Source organism: Leptopilina heterotoma, unplaced genomic scaffold, assembly GCF_015476425.1.
Source record: "Leptopilina heterotoma isolate Lh14 unplaced genomic scaffold, ASM1547642v1 Lhet_292, whole genome shotgun sequence".
Taxonomy (NCBI): domain Eukaryota; kingdom Metazoa; phylum Arthropoda; class Insecta; order Hymenoptera; family Figitidae; genus Leptopilina; species Leptopilina heterotoma.
The window spans coordinates 605,663-628,762 of NW_025110997.1; the positions used below are offsets into that span (position 1 = coordinate 605,663).

The window sequence follows — 23,100 nt, forward strand, 5'->3', positions numbered from 1 at the left end:
ATTTATTTTTTTATTTACTTAATATTTATTTATTTGTTTATCTATCTACATATGTAAACGAACTATTATTAAATTTATGTTTTATTTCATTTATATATTTATGATTTTTTTATTTTGCAAAATTAAAAGGAGAAGGTAAAAAAAACTTAAAAAAAAAAAAAAAAAAAAAGTTTTAAAAACTGAAGGTAAAAAGGTGTCATTGCATGAGAGAGTATCATTGCTCTATTTTTTTGTTTACCTCATTTTTTGTTAATTCATGATAGAAAATATTTAGCAGGGGAAAATATTTTCACAACGAAAGAGTAAATATTGGAGTAAAACGATAATTATTTATAAATTATTGAAAAGCTATCCGTGTCTATATGAATATAATTATATGGGTAAACCAATGTCATTAGAGGCATGTGGTTACAAACAAATTATCTGAAATGCCATTTTCATCTATAAAATTATTCAGATTACATGCCTGAATGATATTGCGTATCAGTTTAGTGGCTGTACCATATGCTTAGTTAGTTTTGTCTATCACATACACGGACGACAAGAGAAAATTTCGAAAATTAATAATCGTCGATTATAATTGAAGTCGAAAAATTATTATCGCAATAATGAACGAGAGATAATTATTCGCAATATTAAAATTATTCACTGGAATAATAATTTCAAAAAAAAAAAATGTGAATATAATGTCAAAATGTGAAGATTGGAAATTTACAAATTAAAACTGAGTTACCGTACAAATTTTGTCACATGAGTAATTTTGTTAATCTACATTTTCATTCGAAATCCCCATTTCAGAAAAACTCAAGTTTTAATTTTCGTATTTAAAAGAGAAATCTTGAAAGACATTTTGACTTCGGAATTTATTTTATTAACCACTATTCTTTTACTTTAATTTTCATTCTAAATCGACTACAAAAAAAATTTTTATTTGGTTCTAACAAATTTGAATTGGTTTGAAAAAAAAGTTTATTTGCTTCAAACAAATTTTATTTGGTTTGAAACAAACTTTACTTGCATCAAATAAATTTTATTTGGTTCAAAAAATATTGATTTGCTTACAAAAAATTATATTTAGTTTGAAACAAATTTTATTTGATTCACATAAATTTCATTTGGCTCCAAGAAATTTTAATTGGTTCAAATAAATTAGTATCATTACATTTTAATAAAATTGAATTAATCAAATTTTCAATTATAATTATGAACAAACAAGATTATTTTAAAAAATTGAAAAAATTCTTTGTTTAATTCAATAAAATAAAATAAATTAAATTAAAATAAATTTAAAAGACAAATTTATTCTTTACATCTCTGATTAAAACATTGTTTTACTACTGAATTTTAATTTTTCGAAAATAATTAATAGATAATTAAAATTGATTAACGATTAAATATTGCTACTACTTTGTCTGACTAAAAATATCTTCTACTACTCATTTGGAAAACAGATTTTCAAAATTGAAAATAATTAAACTTTCTCATATGGGGAAAATTGAATTTCGCAAAAATTGTTATTTGATACCTAAATTAAAAATAATCTTCATTACGAGAATTTTAATTATTCTGAAGAATAGAGAAGGTAAAAAAATTATTATATATTCAACTTTCTGTACAAAGAATATAAATAATATTTTTTTAGAGAATTTCCACTACCTACTTTTAATTAGCTAATTTTCAAAAAAATTTCGAAAAAATAAATTATTTAACAAAATTTTATGCAATTTATTTTGCAGAATAATTTAATTACTTTCACTAATAATAAAATTTGTCATGAAAATTTAATTTAAAAAAAAAATTTTTATAAAATTCTAAGCATGAATTTAATTATTTTCATAAATAATAAAACTCATCGAAGAATTTCAATTATTTTTATCACTATTTTAACTTAATAATCGAAAAATTCAGTTATTTTCACAAATAAATATTTCCACAAGAATTCAATTATTTAAACTAATATAATTTTCATAATATTTATTATATTTAAAAAAAATTAATTATTTAAAACAATGTTCATCAAATTCTTATATGAAGAATTCAATAACTTTTAAAAATAATAAAATTCATAGCAGGATTTCAATTATTATTAATCAATTAATAAAAAAATATTTTTTTAAATATTTTTTGGAAGGATTGAATAATTATTTTCAAAAATTTAATAAAATTGTTTGAAAGAAATTAACTGTTTTAAATATAATTTTAATTAAATAATTCAATTATTTTTTAAAATTTTAATAAAATTTTTTCTAAGAATTCAATTATTTACACAAATAATTTTTCGAAAGAATTCAATTATGTCGATAAATAAGAAAATTACTCCCGAAAATTCAATTACTTCGAGGTATTTTAATAAAATTCTATTCAAAATCCAATTATTTTCATAAATAATAATATTTATCACAATAATTCAATTATTTTTAAAAGTAATAAATTTCTCTTTGGAATTCCATTGTTTCAAAAAAAATTCTAATAAATTTTTCGCAAAAATTCAATTATTTTCAAAAAAATTTAATAAAATTTCCCACAAACATTCGATTATTGCCAAAATTTTTGAATAGAATTCTTTATAAAATTTAATTAACTTTAAAAACTTTTCGCAATTCAATAATTTTCAATATCTATTATTTTCATAAAATTTCCAAACAGAATTCAATTATTTAAAAAATGGTTTGTAAACATTTTCTTAAGAATTCAATTCTTTTCGTGAATATTAAAAATGTTCATCAATTCAATTATTTAAATTAGAATTTGCATAAAATTATTTCAAAGAAATGAATTATTTAAAAATTTTCAAAAAATTCTTCGCAAGAATTAAATTATTTTTTATAAATATATATATATTTTTAATTCTTTCATGAATAATAAAATTCGTTGCAGGAATTTGATTTTTTAGCAGGATAAGAAAAAAGTAAATATTTTTGATAAAAATTAGGAAAAAATCTGGAAAATAAAAAATATGGAATGGAATATTTTTGTCAATTTTGTGAAGTGAATAAAACGAGTTTTTTTTTAGTTTTTTTGAGATTAAAAAAAATGACAATAACCCACAAAAGTTTATTTTCAAAACAAACAAATGAATGCAGATAATTTGCTAAAGGAAAGGGAAACTTACGATTATTATAATGTATATATTATATTATTATTATTTTTATTATTATTATTTTTGTTGTTATTATTATTATTAAAATTGATTAATGACTAAATAATGCAAATTATTTGTCTGACTAAAAATATCTTCTACTACTACTACTACTACTACTACTACTACTACTACTACTACTACTACTACTACTACTACTACTACTACTACTACTACTACTACTACTACTACTACTACTACTACTACTACTACTACTACTACTACTACTACTACTACTACTACTACTACTACTACTACTACTACTACTACTACTACTACTACTACTACTACTACTACTACTACTACTACTACTACTACTACTACTACTACTACTACTACTACTACTACTACTACTACTACTACTACTACTACTACTACTACTACTACTCGTTGCCTTTTTCTGCAAAATTTAATTTTCATTTTAAAAACTAAAATAAAATTACAAAAAAAGGAATTATTAAAATGAAACAATAAAAATGATATTTTGTCTGCTTTAGCAAACAATATTCCATTCAGAGCAGGAAATGTACGCGAATAATATGGACGAACATTTTATTTAGAACCGTGATTTTCTATGTATGTGCATTCAACATAAACTGATGTCAACAGCATGTGAATGATACAGTGTTTTGCGTCTCGGTAATTAATTTCTATCCATGTAGAAATCCAAGTAGACACTTATATGAGAATATATACGTATATATATACAGATATCTATATCTATATATGCACGTTTGAAAGTTACATGCGTAGCCGGAAGCTCAAGTGGTGTACTTGTGTAAAATGGGCGCGAGGCTCGTAACTTTGGTTAATTACACTCCATGGCATTTATTTCACATGCGACGAGATCGCTGCTTATGGGAAAACCCCTTATTGTGAGAGTGAGAAAGGAAGAGAGTGAGAGAAAGAGAAAGAGACCCCCTGCAAGCAGATTAAACGCCACGAGACGATGCTGATGGGCTCCTGGGGTATTCAGTAAATTGTAGGAGCCCCGGAAACGACCCTCGTATTTTGAGACACATTTTAGTTGAGAGAGAGAGAGAGAGGGGGGAGGGCGTTTGCTAAATTCTCGAGTATATGGGGAGGTTCATTTTCCACCCGCGGCCCAGAATCTCACACTATCTCTCTGTGCATTTCTCTCCAACCATGGAATTCGAAAGGCATACCAAATGATTTAACTCGCATATTTTATACCTGTGTATATAGTTGCTCGTTTTGAGAAATTCTTTCCTGAATCTAAAATCTGATTTTTTTCCTATTTTTTATTATTATTTTTATTTATTATTATTATTATTATTATTATTATTTCCGTTCTTTATTCGAAATAAAGCATATTTTAATAATTCGGAGAAATAACATCTCTTCGCTTCACGTTCGTATAATGTTTCTTGAAACAATAGAGCAAAATTTATTTAGTAAAAGACAAAGTGAACGGTTATTTCTATCAAATAAATTTTCTCTCAGTGATAGCATTGGTTTATCCAAAGAAATATTTTATTTAAACCACACACTGTAGAAAGAAAGGTACTAATTTAATACCAATTTTGGTACTAAATCGTAATTTGGTTCTATTTTAATACCGAAATCAGCTATAATTTAGAACCTTTTTTTATAGTGGCATATAATTTACTCGAGTCAAGTAAAAGCGTATTTTTAATCGGACAAAGTGATTATTATAATTCTAGGAATTTTGTGAAAAAGTCTAATTTTTTAAAAATGTAGACGAACAGAAAAATTGAACCAAGTAAAATTAATTTCTAATAAAATAAAATTTATTGCAAATATATAACAATTGTTTCGTACAAAATAAACTTTTCTTGAATCAAATATAATTTTTTAAATCAAACAAAATTTGTTTGTGGCAAATAATATATATATTTTTTTAACGAAATTAAATTTATTTGAACCAAGTAAAATTCGTTTCAAATCAAATAAAATTTTTTGTAAGCAAATAAATTTATATCATTTATAAATATATTTTTTTATAACTATAAAACATGAAGATATCGATCACTCCCGAGTATTCGACTCGGAATGCTCGTTTTCTTCATGTTTTATAATAATTAAAAATGGCAAATTGATAAAATCGTTATTTTATATTATAAAAATATTGTACTTCTACAAAATTATTTTCATCATTTCAATTCAATTATTATTTTTAAGAATTTTTCATTAAAATTTTTCTTTAAATCAATTCGTAAATTCTTCAATTAAATATATATTAGAAAAATAAAAACTTAAAATAATATAAAAAATTCAATTACACTTTTTCAAAAAAAAAATAATTTCAAAATTCAATTATTTTTAAAAATTTACGCTAGGGTAACTGCACCAATTGCCGAGGGTGCTCCAGTTGTCGAGGATAATAATTTTCTTTTTTAGATAAATAGTATAATATATAATATTTAAGAACAAAAAAAATTTCTAAATAATCTTTGTATTTTCAACTGTATATTTATATATACAAATTTCGTAGCGATTCTACTAAAATAATTATTTAATTAATATTATAATTCACTGCTGTGAAATTTACACGAATCTCCATTTTCTTAATACTTCAGGTTGATTAAAACAGATTTTTATAAATGCAAATTAAACGTATTTATAATGACTTTTTGTGTACAAAATTATTATTATAATTTTGTACACGAACTAAATTAATTTTGTATGCATGTTTTTTTGTTAAAAAAAAATATTTAATATTTTTTAAAAGCAAATCATCGGTATTTGGTTCCTTTTTTTTGACAGTTCCATTTTTCGAGGAAATGACTCGAAAATTGGTGTAGTCACTTTTTTCGCTGATGCACCATTTATCGATGGTTAAGTGTTTATTTACTAAACGTCAAACATAAATGCCAAACATTTATAGGTACAGAGAAAAAGAAAAAAAATGCTCAAAAAATTTACAACCAACAGAAAATAATCAACCAAAAAAACGAGGAAGACCGAAAAAAAATTAATAAAAAAATGCATTATTTAAAACTAAAAAATTTTGTACTATAGTTTAATTATAATTAACCATTATATTTACAGTTTGTAATTAAAGTTTATTTTATTCGTTTACAAATTTAATGTGACTTAAATTAATTTATTTTTTCAATTAATGTCTGATTAAAAAAATTGATTAAATTTAATTAACTTATATTTATAAAAGTTTAAAAAACAGTTAAATAATTTTCTGTCCTGTATCATCTACTATAAAAATGTTTTATATCGATATTATAAATTATTCAATTATAGTTAAATAAATATATTTGTTTTCTGGTAATGTTCTATAATATTTTTATCGAAAAAATAAATATCTACTCGATTTTCTAATATCTGTACAGGTTAATTGTTAGGTTATATTGGGTTATATGTTTAAAAATGTCATACCCTCGACAATTGGAACAGACCCTCGAGAAATTAGCACAAGACCATCGACAAATGGTGCTTTTGCTCGATTGACTTTTAAATATATTTTTTGCTTAACAATTTAGTTTATATTAAAAAAATAAATATGAATATTAAACATTATTAGATCCTTCGTCCAAATATATAAAAATCAAATTTTAAAGTGCATTTACTTCCGAGAAAAAAAATGTCAAAGTCACATGTTGCCTAAAACCCTCGACAATAAATTGGTACAGTTACCCTATATTGCTTCTAATATTCAATTATTATCTACTCCAAAATTTAATTTTTTTTGTATTAACTAAAATTTTTCTAAAAGCTCATTATTTTTAATAATTTTTGAAAAAGTTTTTTGAAAATTTTCAAATTCATTTTTTTTAAACTGAAATTCATTTTTAAATTAATTTTTATTAGAAAATTCTACTAGAATTCAATTATTTCAATACAAAAATGTAATTTATTAAATATTTGAATGTTTCTTAGAATTTAAAATTCATTTCTCATGAAGAATTTTATCAACAAATTTTTAAATAATTGAATTCTTTCGAATTTGTTTAAAGCAATTGACTTTTTTCGAAAAAATTTATGCAAATTCTATTTTTTAAATTAAATTCCTGTGAAATTTTCATAATTTTAGAAAATAATTGAATATTTGTGCAGAACTTTGTTAAAATTGTTATTCAATAATTTGAATATTTATGGGAAATTTTATTAATATAATTGATAGGTATACAAATTATTGAATTAAAAATATTTTTTAAAAAAAATTAAAATTTTCTTAATAAATGAATTTTATTAAAATTTTTGAAAATAGTTGAATTCTTGTGATGAATAATATTATTTATGAAAATAATTGTATTTTGCATTGAATTTTATAAAAATTCCTGAAAACAATTGAATTTTGTAGAAGAATTTTGCTATTCATTTATAAAGATAATTGAAATGTTGACGACAATTTTTTTAGATTTTTTACAAACAATTGAATTTCTGCAAAATCTATATATTTTTTTTTGCAAAATAATTGAATGTTCGTGTAGAATATTATCAAAATTTGTGTTTAATAATCGAATTTTTTAGGAAAATTTTATTAAAGTAGTTGAATATTGAAAATCATTGAATTAAGAAACATTTTTCAAAATAATTAAAATTTTGTTAAGGAATGAATTTTATTAACATTTTTGAAAATAATTGAATTTTATTTATTTTGAAAATAATTGAATTCTTGAGGTGAATATTGTTATTTATGAAAATAATTGAATTTTGCAATGAATTTTATTGAAATTCCTAAAAATAATGGAATTTTAGAGAAGAATTTTAATAGGTATTTAAAACGATAATTGAAATTCTGGCTAAAATTATTGTAAATTTTTTAACATAATTGAATTTTTGCGAAGAATTTAATTACTTTTGAAAATAATTGAATTTTTGTTCTTCTATTAACATTTCTCGAAATCAGTGGTCCAAATTTCTTTTAGTCAGACAAAATATTAATAGTTCTTCTTGTGAATTAAGTAGCAAAAGATAGCTTCAATCAGACGGGACACAAAATAATATTGGTTGTTGGTAGTAGAAGACATTTTTAGTCAGACAAAACTAGTTACAATATTCAAGTGCTTTTGGGAAGAAGTTCAATTTAAAAACAATTATCAGCGTAGAAATCGTCCATAATTTTTCTCTTCACTCAATAAATATTTCTGATTAAGAAAAAAAATTCTAAATAACAATTATTGTTCATATTAATGAATAAATTAGAAACTTTATTTGCTCTTTGTTTAAATTTTGTAATGCAGTAAAAGTAATTTATAAATTAGGAACGTTTTCTGCTCCTCTTTTTTTTAAACTCTGTAAAGCAGTAAAAGTTAAAATTAGTCAGACAAAAAGTGTCAATTTGGTATAATTTCTGCAGCAGTAGTAAAAGTCAGTTACAGTGAGACAAAATGGTTTAATTTCGTATAATTGTAGCTCTAGTAGAAAAAACTAGATTCAGTCAGAACAGTTAAGGTAAACTTTGTAACTGGTAGTAATGGACAGTTTTAGTCAGACGAGTAATTTTTTTACCACGAAAAATGTTTAAAACTTGTGCCTCATGCAGAGTACAAGTAGAAACAGATATTTACAGTCAGGCAATTTTTTTAACTCTACAGTAATTTTGAAAAAACACTAAAAGTTTATTTTCAAGCGTCAAAAATTTTCAGAAATAATTTTTACTATTTTTTATTATTAAATTATCTCTAAAAAATCAGATTACTTTTTCATTCTTTTCTCTTTTGTTACTCCTTTATTTTGTCTTAGTACTAACAACGAGTTTTACTTAGACGAACCCAAGAGCGTTAAAAAATAATTTAATTTTCCTAAAAGGCGAATATTTTCAACATTTTCCCATATCTAGTAACTATATTTCTGTGTAAAATAAAAGAAATAAACTACAGCAACAGGAAAAAAGTTGCAAAAAAGTTTTGTACATAAGCCACAGGATTCTTATCTTCTTTTTCGTCTTCTTCTTCTTCTTCTTCCACTTTTTCTACTACTGCTTCTACTTCTTTTTACATAAAATGCAAGGATTTAAAAGTTACTCGAACTTAACTTTGATATCCTGTTTGAGAGAAGCCAATAAAGAATCAGTCCAGTGAAGTAATTAATAATAATTATTAAGCCTAGAACGTAATTAAGAAAGAAAACGATGCCGAGAAAAGTGTAGGAACATTTTTTCTTATAAAACTTGAAAAAAAGGAGGCTAACTAGAGGAACAGTTCTTTGTTCATGTCTTCGAAACTTTTAAAGAACGTCAATGACTTAAATACTCTTTTAGTTAACGCCAACGTTCTCCAGAGAAATAAAAAAGGAAACCTTGTCAATTTTTATCATCCTAGTCAATTCTAATTAAATGTCTACTTGATTTTCCTAAAATAATTTTTATTTCTGAAAAATATTCTTTTCCGAAAATAAAATGTTCATACCTGCTTTCACATTTTTATTATATTAATAAAATATAATAAATATAAAAATAAATAACTTTTTTCAATACACAAATTGAATTAAAATGTATAATAAGTTTATGAATCTTTATAAAAAATTGTCGAATCTCAGGTTTCAAAATCAAATTTCCGTTAAATAAAACCAAAAATGTGCAACAATTTGTAAACTGAGTTATTTTGCTAGTTTATAGTAAACTTTACATTGTAAACAATTTCATTCCTGGAAAACTTGTAACTAAATCGATATCCAACTCAGGGGAAAATTGGATTATTCAGTAAAGGCGATTCAGGGTAATAATAATTTAAACCCTGAGATATATTTTATTTGAATCAAATATAACATTTTTTTCTTTTGAATAAATGTATTTTTGTCTTCGTTTTTTAAATTTATTTGTTTGAAATGAGGATTTTTTTTTTAAATTTGAGAAATTTCTTTTGAACGGAAATAAAGTTTTTATTTGGAACAATAAAATTTATTTTAACCAATCAAATATTTTTGAAGCAAATAAAAATTTATTTGAAATTTATTTAAACCAAGTAAAATTTGTTTAGAACCAAATACAAATTTTTTGAGTTAAATAAACTTTTTTTAGCAAAAATTATAATAGAATTGATCATAGAATACAATTATTTTCGTAAAATATAACATTCTTTCTTGGAATGCAATTATTGTCAAAATTGTTTGTAAAAATCTTTAAAACAATTCAATTATTTTTAAAAAAAATTAATAAAATTCTTCGTCAGATTTCAATTATTTTCAATTTTTTAATAAAATTTCTCAATGAAATTTTATTTCTTTTTAAAAAGTTTTTAAAAATTTTGAGAAATTCAATTATTATTTTAAAAAATTTGAATAAAATTTTTCACAAGAAATTAAAATTATTTTCATAAATAATATTTTTCTCTAAAATTAAATTATTTTCTTAAATAAAATTCTTCACTTGAATTCAATACTTGAAAACATTTTTTAATAAAATTCGTTGCAAGAATTTAATTATTTTTATAAATAACAAAAGCTTATCGCAGAATATCAATTATTTTTTGTACAATTTTGAATAAAATGATAGAAAATTGTATTTATTCTTTAAATTTGTTTTTACATTCGCCGAAAGAATTCAATTATTTTTAAAAATTTTGATAAAATTCTTCATAAAAATTTAATTTTAAGAAATATTCAATTATTTAATAATTTTTTTTTTTAAATAATTGAATTCTCGAAAAATTTTCTAATAAAAATTGATTAAATAATGAATTTTACTTAAAATTTTAAATTATAATTTGAATATTCAAAATCATTATAGCGTGAATTTTTAGAAATAATTTAATTTTGAAAAGGATCTATAGAAAAATAATAATGATTAAATATTTATTTGAAAAAGAAGTTATTAGTGTTTTTGAATAATTTTACAATTAAAGAAATTCATAAATACCTAAATGTAATAGAAAATTTTTTTGAGTATCCAATAGTTTTTAGAGTAAATCAGAATATTTTTTCGAGTCAGGGAAAAAGGTAAAAATTTTGTCTGGAAATCAGGGAAAAACAAAATTAAATTTTTGTGACAAGCCTAAATTCAATCATTTTTGTGCAGACAAATAGCAAAAATACTTATATATCAAGTTTCTAATTTGAGAATTTCATGGAAAAGAAGAAAAAAATTAGAAAAAGAATCACAAAGAATAATGCTTACTGATTTGAATATTTATCAGAAAAATGAAAAAGGAAATTAGGATTATCGATTTACTTTAAGAAAAAGTTTCATCCGTTTCCATGAATATATCTATATAAGTGTACAGTGGTTTGGGGTCAAGCGAGTGAGTCAAAATAGGGGTAAGTTTGCACGAAATTACGAGCTTGTTTGCGAGTTTGATTCGCCAAAGTAAAAGATTTATCTCGCGGAATTTCAATTCGCTCACCAGACTTTGATAATAAACGACGATTTCACTGGATATAAACTAGAAAGTACGCTTTCTCTTCTCTTCTCTCTCTCTTTTTTTCTTTCTCCTTTTTACAAAACTTGTATCCGCAAAAATACTTTTGACTTCGATTCCAATAAATCCAATCGCCTTTATCACTATTGGAAATTAATTTTTTAATTCAAAAATTCTTCAAAGTTTTTAATTATTCTCACTACTTTTCATTTGAAAATGGAAAATTTTTTTTTTGAGTAGAAAAGAATTTTTAATTTTTTGTCTTTTATTCCACTGATATTTATTCGAGTGAAAAAATTGATAAATTGACAAAGTTTTAAAATATTTTTACTTGGGAATTAGTAGTAAACAATCGTTTTAGTCAGACAATGTTCAAATTTATTCTTTTCAGTAAGTAATAAAAAAATAAATAAAAAATAATAAAAGTATACATAATAATATTAATAATAATTAATAGGATAAAAAATATTTTTTATTTCGTACTATTTATTAATCGTAGAAAAGTTTTTATTTTTGAGAAGTTTTTTAGCTCAGAACATTTTTTTTTTTTTTTTTGAGAATATTCTTTCTGCAAATATGCATTTTTGATAAAATAACTCGTTTTTCAAATAAAATTGAATTTTGAGAGATATTTTTCAAAGAGATCAGAGATGCGCAACGAAATGATATCTACTTGAAAAATTCTTTTTAGTGCTTGAAATTTACAATTTTATATTTTTCATATTCAAGTAGTAAAAATATTATAAATATTATATTAGTGTTTTAATTATTAACAACACTATTATTAAATACCAATTTTACTACTAATGATTAATTTTATTTTTTACTATTAATTTTTAATTTTATTATTAACTCTATTATCTATTTTTTGAAAAATTAATATTCAGAAGGAAGTAAAATTTCTTATTTCAGTCACTGTAATGAAAATTTGCAATATTAATACAAATTTTAAAAATTATTTTAATCAGATAAAATTTTAAGAGTTTTAATTTTAAATTGAGCTGTAAAAGAATAAAAAAATAAAACAAAAAGGTAAATTCAGTAGTAAATGTCAATTTTAAGTCAGCCAAGATTTTTTTTACTTCTTTTAATTTCGAAATCAATGGTAAAAAATTCCTTTAGTCAAACGTTTAATCAGAAACTTGTATAGAAATCTTTTTAATATAAATAAAAACTTAAATTTCAGTAGTAAAGGTAAATTTATAGTCAGACAAAATTTTCCCTTATTTTATCTACGAAATCAGTGATAAAAACTATTTTGGTCAGACAAAATATTGCGAGTTCTACTTTTGAATTAAGTAATAATAGAATTAAGGAAATAAAATAAAAAAGGTAATTTCAGTAGTACAAGTCAATTGAAAGTCAGCCAAAATTTTTTACTTTTCTTCCATTACTCCGACATTTCTACAGAAATCTTTTAATTTAAAAAAAAAGAAAATTTCAGTAGTAAGAGTAAATTTACAGTCAGCCAAAATTTTTTCCTCTAACTTCAAAATCAGTGGTAAAAACCATTTTGGTCAGACAAAATATTGAGAGTTCTACTTTTGAAGTAAGTAGTGAAAGATAAAAAAAGAAAAAAATGTATTTTCCGTAGTAGATGATTAATTTTTCAATTAATTATTAATTTTGATGTTAATTATTAATTTTTATATTAATTATTAATGTGGTCATTAATTATTAAATTTACCGCATGAATTATTAATTTTCCTATAAACTTTATTACCAACTGCATTAAAAAATAAATATCAAGTAGAAAATTAAATTTTTTAATTCAGCCTCCGCTATGAAAATTTGCAATTTTAATAAAAAAATGTTGAAAATTATAGTAGCTGAAGATAAAATTTTCCCACATCAAAAGATTCTAAATAGAAAGTATATAAGTACCTTACTTATTTAATATTTATGTATTTATGTAAAGAGGAGAAAAAAATTACGATCTAAATGAAAATGATACTTTCATAAAGTGAAAATAAAATTTCCCCTGTTTATAATTATTATTTTCCAAAAAAAAAAGAAAAAACCCCTAATAATAATGAAATTAATTAGCAATTTGATATTTAATAAAACGGATACTTGGCTGGTAAATTGTGTTAGTGATAACAAAATTTTTAGCTGAATTTTCCTGAGGGTAGTCATTACCATTATTACTTTAACAGCGAGAGAAAAAAGTTGAAGTTGAGCCGACTCGATAACGGGTTTTCTGTAAAATAATGGCGAAAGAATTGGGGCGAAAAAATCCTGGCTGACTGTATATGAAATGTATATATAACATATATATGCACTTTCGTTCAAGATCTACCTTTTCTTTTTCCTTCACTTTCTATTATAATATTCTCCTATCAGGAGAGAAAAAAATAGTAAAAGTCAAAACTTCAGTTTTTTCTTTTCTTTTCTTTTTATTTTTATCTAATTCTTATAAAGACTCTCGAGCTTTTCGCTCAAAAGGACAAGGAGAAATCTGAAGCTTATCATTTTTCTTCTTTTCTACACCACTCTTGACATGAAAAACAATTTAAATCGCCAAATCATTTTTCTGTTTATCCAAGTCGGTTAATTTTTTCCTATTCGTCATATTTTTTAAATATAATATTTTGTATTTATTTATTAAAATTAAATTTTTAATATTTATCTATTAAAAATAAACCTTTAATATTTATCTATTAAAATTAAATCTTTAATATTTATTTATTAGAAATTATTCTTTAATATTTATTTATTAAAATTTAATCTTTAATATTTATTTATTAACATTAACTTGTGTAGTTTAAAATTAATTGAATTTTCAAAGAGTTGTGTTTACAATTTTCATAAATAGATAAATATTAAAATTTTATAAAAATTTTAATTTTCAATGAATTTCATTAGAAATTTTAAAGATTACTCAGGTTTTGAAAAATTTTAATAATTCAAATTCTTCTAGAATTTTTTTAATTTTTTAATATATAATTAAATTAATTATTAAAAATAGTGGAATTATAGACGAATTTTACTCAAAAACACTAAAAAGAATTGAATTTTGGAAAAATTGTAAATTATTGCATGAATTCAATTATTTTCAAAAGTAATCAAATTTTTCTTCTAAAATTCAATTATTTTTAAAATTCTTAATAATATTCTTGGCAAAATTCAATTTTTTAAAAATTTTTAATAAAATTTTTAGCAAAATTTCAATTATTTTCAAAAAGTTTCCTCACTTTCATAAATAACAAAATTCTTTCTAGGTATTCAATTATTTTCATAAATTACATTCATCGCCAAATTTCTATTATTTTTAATACCATTTTAAATTTATTAATCGAAAAATTCAATTATTTTCACAAATTATATTTCAAAGCAAGAATTCAATTATTTACATAAATAATAAAACTCATCGAAGAATTTCAATTATTTTTATAATACGATTTTAAATTAATTAATCGAAAAATTCAATTATTTTCACAAATTATATTTCAAAGCAAGAATTCAATTATTTTTCCAAATTATATTTTAAAAAAATTAATTATTTAAAGCAATGTTTATAAAATTCTTATGAAAAATTCAATTATTTACAAAAATAACAAAATTTTTCACAGAAATTCAATTTCTTTAAACATTTTAATAAAATTTTGTACAATAATTCAATTATTTTCATAAATAACACTCATCGCAGAATTTCAATTATTTTTAATACAATTTTAATCGAATTCCTCGAAAAATGTAATTGTTTTTAACAATTTTATTAAAAATCGTCAAAAGAAATGAATTATTTAAAAATGTTTCGATAAAATTCTTTATGAGAATTCAATTTTAAGAAATATTTAATTATTCAATAAATTATTTATTTTTGCATTTAAATAATTTAATTCTCGTAGATTTTTCTAATAATATAAGAATTGATTTAAAAATGAATTTCAGTTAAAATTTTAGATTTGAATATTTATTATTCAAATTATTCAAATTCAAATAATATTTGAATGTTAAAAGCATTATAGCATGAATTTTAAGAAACAATTGATTTTGATTTTTGATTTTCTGTAAAATTGAATTGTAAACAAATAGATTTGAAAATTCTCAAAGAACTTTTTCAAAAATTTTTCAAGATAATTGATTTAAAGAAGAATCTTATTTAAAAATTACAGAAAATAATAATTGAATTAAAATGATGAGAATAATTTTAAAAGAATTACAGTAAAAATATTTCTATTATTTAAAATAATGATCTTATCACTCGGTTACTAGTTATCTTTAATTTATTATAAAAGTTGTTAAATTTCAAAACAGTTTGATTTAAAAATTTTTAAGAATAAGTTTACAATCGGTTTTAACAAATAGAAATTTTATAAATATTTTTTCTGAAATAAATTCAAAATTTCTTAAACAAAATTTGATTTATAACATTTTGTTTATGAATTGTAATTGAGAAGCAAAAAATGTGCAAAATATTTTCTATTTTCTAATTTTAAATTTCCAACCATTTTGAAATTTCTTTTTAGAAAAAAAAAAAAAAATAGCTGCATAATTTCAATTTGTCAAACAAATCAGGTAAAGTTTTTCATATTAAGAAAAGGATAATAATATCTAATTAATCTAATTTTTTAGAAACAAGGAAATAATGAATAATAACATTAATAATTTATTTAGATTAATAAAAATATTTTTGAATTATTTGAAAAATAAAGATAATATTATTAAAGTAAAAAAATAGTAAAAAAAAAAATAAAGAAGTTAATAAAGTTGATAAAGGTATTTAATAATAATATTAATTTAAACATTAGTTTTTAATAAATATTAGTAGAATCTATCACTCAGTATATTATTAATTGTAAATTTTAAATTTTTAATATTAAATTTTTTAAATAATCGAAAATTTTCAATTATTTTTTTCTTCTTTGATTTCAAGTTACTTTTTTCTATTTTAAATTCTATTGGTTTCTTTAATTTATTTTCAAAACCATCTCTAGTATTTAATTTTTTCTCAATTCGCCTTTTTTGCACTTCAATATATTTTTTTCCTTCATATTCCAACAATTTTTTTTTCTTGCTCATTTTCTCCATACGTGGTTGCTTTCTCATTTTATAGAAAGAGAGAGAGAGAGATGAAGGGGGTTAAGAGAGTGAGAGAGGGAATTTCTTCATTAGGAAGCTTAACATTTTTTTCAAAGATCAAATTCATATATATATATATATGTGAAAAGAAATTTTTTTTTTGGCAAAAGAAAAAAAGTAATGGAGAATTTTTTTTTTCTTCTCTTTTTTTGAGATGCATTAAATCTTTAACCAGTGAAAAGTGTCGGTCTCAGGATGAATGAGAAGCCGATTGCGGAAATGACGGCTGTTTAATTTATCGACTTTTGAAAAATTGATATCGAATATACGCTCGTATGGAGCCATCTCTGTAGTCGAAAATATAAGTAAAAGCCGTGGCTTGTAAAGGGAGAATGAAGAACCCGAGCAAGAGAGAGAGAGAGAGAGAGAGAGAGAGAGAGAGAGAGAGAGTGGGGACTATAGGCAGACACACAAAACTGGCGATATGCCAATCGGACAGCATTTGGGTCAAACCATCCTCCCAAAACTTTATATACCATCCTAGGGACCAGAAAAAAAGGAGGAAAAAAAATAGGAAAAAAATTCCATTCTACCATGGAAGCGCCAACTATCTTTTTCCAGTTACTACGGAAGCATTTGCTTTTAAAATGACGCTTTCGTGCAAAAAAAAAAGAAAAAAAAATGGGACAATCTCTTACCTAGATTCCTTAACCGTTTTCTTCTTATTCAATAAAATTCACTCTCTAATCGACAATGGGAAGAGAAATCTCTAAATGCGCTGCGAATGTCAAAAAATTGGAGAATTGGAGAATTGAAAAATTAAAAATTGTAAACTGAAAAATTGTAAACTGGAAAATTTTTAACCATATTTTTTATGATTGAAAGAGTAATACTTTTTTTGGTACTGATTTCAAAGTAAATAGAAGAAAAAACTGTTGTCTGACTTTAAATTGATTTCTACTACTGAAAATACATTTTTATTTTTAGTTTTTTTTATTACTTCATTCAAAAGTGGAACTCCCAATATATGTCTGACCAAAATAATTCTTTACCACTGATTTCGAAATTAAGGAAAGTAAAAAAATGTTGGCTGACGTTAAATTGACTTTTACTACTGATATTACATTTTTATTTTTTTCTACTATATTTCATTCAAAAATAAAACTCTCAATATTTCGTCTGACCAAAATAATTTTTTACCACAAATTACGAAACTAATAGAAGTGAAAAATTTTGGCTGACTTTCAATTGACATGCACTACTTAAATTGCCTTTTTATATTATTTTAATTCTTTTATGACTTTTAATTCAAAAGTAGAACTCTCAATGTTTTGTCTGACCAAAATACTTTGTTACCACTGATTTCAAAGTTAAGGGGAAAAAAAAATGTTGGCTGACTTTAAATTGACTTTTACTACTGATATTACATTTTTATTTTCTTCATTTAAGAATAGAACTCGCAATATTTCGGCTGACCAAAATAATTTTGTACCACTGATTTGAAAATAAGGGAAGTAAAAAAAATATTAGCTGACTTCAAATTGACTTTTACTACTGATATTACATTTTTAATACTATATTTTTTTCTATTACTTCATTTAAAAATAGAACTCTCAATATTTCGTCTGACCAAAATAATTTTTACCACTGATTACGAAATTAATGAAAGTAAAAAATTTTGTCTGACTTTCAATTGACTTGTACTACTAAGATTACATTTTTTATTTTATTTTTTTAATTCTTTTATTACTTAATTCAAAAGTAGAACTCTCAATATTTTGTCTGACCAAAATAATTTTTTACCACTGATTTTAAAGTTAAGGGAAGAAAAAATTTTGGCTGACTTTAAATTGACTTTTACTACTGATATTACATTTTTATTTTTATTAATTACTTCATTAAAAAATAGAACTCTCAATATTTCGTCTGACCAAAATAATTTTTTACCACTGATTTCGATAAATTATTAGAAATGAAAAATTTTGGCTGACTTTCAATTGACATGTACTACTGAAATTTTCTTTTTTATTTTCTTTTTTTAATTCTTTTGTTACTTAACTCAAATGTGGAATTCTCAATATTTAGTCTGACCAAAATAATTTTTTGTCACTCATTTCAAAATTAATGCAAGTAAAAAAATCGTGCCTGTCTTAAAATTGACTTTCACTACTGAAATTACCTTCTTTATTTTATTTTTTTACTCATTTACTACTTAATTCAAAATTAAAATTCTTAATTTTCTGTTTAAAATAATTATCAACAATTCTGTTAAAATTCAAAATTTTTATGACGGTGACCGAATTGAAAAATTATATTTTCTTTTGAATATTTATTTTTCATAAAGTTGACAATAAGTAGCTAATGATAAAAGGAACAATTAATAGTAAAATTAATAAAAAATAATTAATTAAATGTCATCGTTAATAAAAAAATTAGTAATTAATAATAAAATTGATAATTAATAACAATGTTAATAATTAAAATTTAAAACACAAATATCATATTATAATTGAATATGAAAAATACAAAATTATAAATTTCAAGTACTGAAAAGAATTTTTCAAGTAGATATCACATCGCTGCGCATCTCAGATTTCTTTCAGGAAAATCCTTCTCAACATTCACTTTTATTTGTAAAACGAGATGTTTTCTCAAAATGTATATTCGCACAAAAAACATTCTTAAAAAAAAATTGTTATGAATCAAAAAATTTCTCAAAAATTGAATACTTTTTTACGAATAATTCAAAAATTCTTTTTGCACCCATAGAAAAATTTTATTTAAACCAAATATATTTTATCTGAGTTAAATAAATGCATATATTTGTCTCAGAACCAATAACTAGCTTATATTTATTTGTTTTAAATAAAAATTCTATTCGACATAAATAAAACATATATTTGAGAAAAATTAAAATTTTATTTAAAAAAAATAAAATTTATTTCGAACAAATAAAAAGTTTAGTTGGTTCTGAGTGAAATATATCTTTTCTCTGGGTGTCGATTAATTTTTTTTAAAACTTTTTTCCTTGAGAAGAAGTAACCAAAATTTTTTAATAAATCTTTTCATCTCAATAAAAAAAAAAAATACAAAATATATCTTATCCTTGATTTCTAAAATAACAATAAAAATTTTCAAAGATTTGATAATACACCCAGGTTTTCTATTCTCGAGAAAAAATTTCTCTAAAACTACTTGAAAAAAAAGATAAAAATTCTTATATTACCCTACAAAATTTTATAAACTTAAAATAAAATTTTTTCTAATTAAAAAGAAATGTTTAGTTCATAAAAAGAATAAGTGCAATTTTGAACCAGTGACATGATAATGATATTTGAAATATGAAAATAAATTTCCATAATAGTCCTGAAAAATCGTAAAAAATTGTAAAAACACCGGAGAAACTGTTTTTATAGATAGATATAAAAAAATATGTATATAAACATTCTACGTTGTGCAATATTTTTTAAAGCACAACTCTCTTTCTCTCTCTCATACTGGATGGAATATATATGGACTCGGCAAAATGTTGAACAACAGAATTATATAACTCGCGAGTATCCAACGGTTTTGAAATATTTCGCATTCAACAAAATCCAAAGGCTCAGTTACAGCCGGTTTTCTGCACTGCGGGAAAATCCACAATATATTGTATAAACATGTTTAGCAATTGTTTCCAAAATCCAAGTCTGCATTTGGTCGCGCGATTACTTTCTTTTTTTTTTCTTTGCTTAATGTGGAATTACACTTTAGAATTTGACTTAATTTATAATTTCTATTATGTTATTACATTAAGAAGATTAAATTAAATTTAGTGGGAATAAAATGTTAAAAAATTAGTAGTAAGAAAGAATCAGTAGTGAACGTCTATTTTAGTCAGACAAATATTTAAATTATTCAATAAAAGATAAATATTTTTTCAATATCAGAAAAAGTAGTTTGCACTCGAACGAAATAGTGTTAAAGTCAAACAAAATTGTCGAAAGTGAAATCAGTAGTAAACGTCAATTTTAGTCAGACGCACAGTAAATCGTGAGGTATTAAAAAGTGTTGCAGATTAAATTAACACCAAAAAAGATTAAAATAAACAATTTTTGTGTTATTATTTACAATGAATGAAATTTTAGTTTATTAAATTTTTTTTATAACTATAAAACATGAAGATATCGATAACTCCGAGTATTTGACTCGGAGTGATCGATTTCTTCATATTTTATAATAATTAAGGATGACCAAGTAATAAAATAATTATTTTATATTATAAAAATATTATACTTCTTCAAAATTATTTTTATTATTTCAATTGAATTATTATTTTCAAAAATTTTTAACTACAATTTTACGTTATATCTAAAATTTTTAATAATTTTCGAAAAAGTTCTTTGGCAATTTTTAAATCCATTTGTTTACAATATTCAATTACACGAAATTTCAATTATTCCTAAATTCTTTAATTATGAAATGAAAATCAATTTTTATTAGAAAATTCTACAAGAATTTAATTATTTAAATGCAAAAGTAAATAATTTATTGAATAATTGAATGTTTCTCAAAATTCAATTCTCATAAAGAATTTTAGTAACAAATTTTTAAATAATTGAATTCTTTTTGTCGAATTTTATTAAAATTTGCATGAACATAATTACTTTTTTCAAAGAATTCAATTATAATTGTATGAAAAATAATTGAAACGCTGCGATGAGTTTTAGGAGAATTTTCAAATTCATTCGTTTACTATTTAATTTTACAAAATTTCAATTATTCGGAAATTGTGCAATTAAATATATATTGAGAAATAAAAACTTAAAATAATTTCAATAAACATCCTGTTAAACTTTTAAAAAGAATTAATTCTACAGAATTGTTTGTCAAAAATATGAAAAATTAAGAATTCCAATGACAGGGCTCGAACCAGTGAAAGTATTTAATAATACGGACTTTACGGACCAAAAATGAAAAATTACGGACCATTTACGGACCAATTACTGACAAAAATATATAAGAGTACATTTTACTTAAAACTATAAATTAGATTTTTTCATAACTAAAAAACATGAAGATATCGATAAGCAATCGATAACTTCATGTTTTATAATAATTAAAGATAGAGTGATAAATTCATTATCAATTCAATTATTATTTTCAAGAATTTTTAACTAAAATTCTTCTGAAAATCGATTATTTTTAATAATTTTCGAAAAAGTTCTTTGACAATTTTCAAATCCATTTGTTTACAATATTCAATCTTACGAAATTTCAATTATTTTTAATTTCTTCAATTAAATATGTATATTAGAAAATAAAAACTTTAAATAATATAAAAAAATCAGCAATTAAACTTTTTCAAAAAAAAAAAATTAATTCCACAGAATTGTTAGTTAAAAATATGAAAAATTCAAATTTTGAAAGATTTGTATCTAAAACCTTTTCAAAATTTAATTATTTCTAAAACTTTACGCTCTAATACTTTTAATATTCAATTATAATCTAAAATTTTAACTGAAATCCATTTATAAATCAATTTTTATGAGAAAATTCTACGAGAATTTCATTATTTAAATACAAAAAAAACAATTTATTGAAAATTTATTGAATATTTACATATGTTTCTTAAAATTGAATTCTTTTAAAGAATTGTATCAATCAATTTTCAAATAATTTGAATTCTTTTGCAAAACTTTATTAAAATAGTAGATATTAAAAATAATTAAATTAGGGAAAATTTTTGAAAATAATTGAAATTTTTCCAAGAATTTTATTAAAATTTTTGAAAATAATTGATATTTCGGAGAAGAATTTAATTATCTATAAAATTTTGACGAGAATTTAAAAAAATTTTTGAGCATAATTGAATTTTTGCGAAGAATTTTATTACTTTTGAAAATAATTGAATTCCTTCAATCATTTGTAATTTCTCTAAAATTATCCAAATTATATCTATAGGGTAGAGTGGGGTAAAAAAGCCACATTTTTACTTTTGATGCTGTAAAATCTGTATTTAAAATTTTTTTCTCAAATTTCCAATTGTTATTGAAAGTTTAGTTATTAAGCTTGAAAATTCTTGACGGAAATATTTTTCATCTCATGAAAGGACTAAGTTATAAGAGTTTTACGAAAGCACTGTAAGTGGCTTTTTTGCACCACCTGGTGGGGTGAAAAAGCCACCCTACGATTTTAGCAAAACATGTTATCAATTTAGGTATTTTTATAGTTTCTCTTTATTTATATGACAAATAGTCTTATTTGAAAAATATTTTAATAATTATGAAAGAGTTTTTAGCAAGCAAAATTGAAAATTATATTAAGTTTACCTGTTTTCCATTTGCACTGCCAATTTTTCGTACCTTTTTTAGAAGTTCTCTTTAAGTTTTACCACAGATAACATATTTCGTTGCAACCGTTTATTCATTGTTTATTTTTTAAATGCACTTTGAACTACTTTTTCGTCGTGTTTAATTTATTTTATTAAATAAACACGAGACATTTTGTAAAATAAGAAGGTTAGTTTAAATAGAAAACAAGTGAATTTCACAAAATATTCAATGGATTTTTTGCCCTGGCTTTTTTACACCCAAGACCAGTTATTAAAAAAAGCAAAAATAAATTGTTAATTCAGTTCAATTTCCAAAAATTAACATT

At 22.0% G+C, this 23,100-nt stretch overlaps 1 protein-coding gene across 1 annotated transcript in view; it reads left to right on the forward strand.

Annotated features, from left to right (window-relative positions):
- LOC122504349 overlaps positions 1-23,100 on the forward strand; it is a 239,149-nt gene that overhangs the window by 152,825 nt on the left and 63,224 nt on the right. The gene's annotated exons all lie outside the window — the stretch shown is intronic.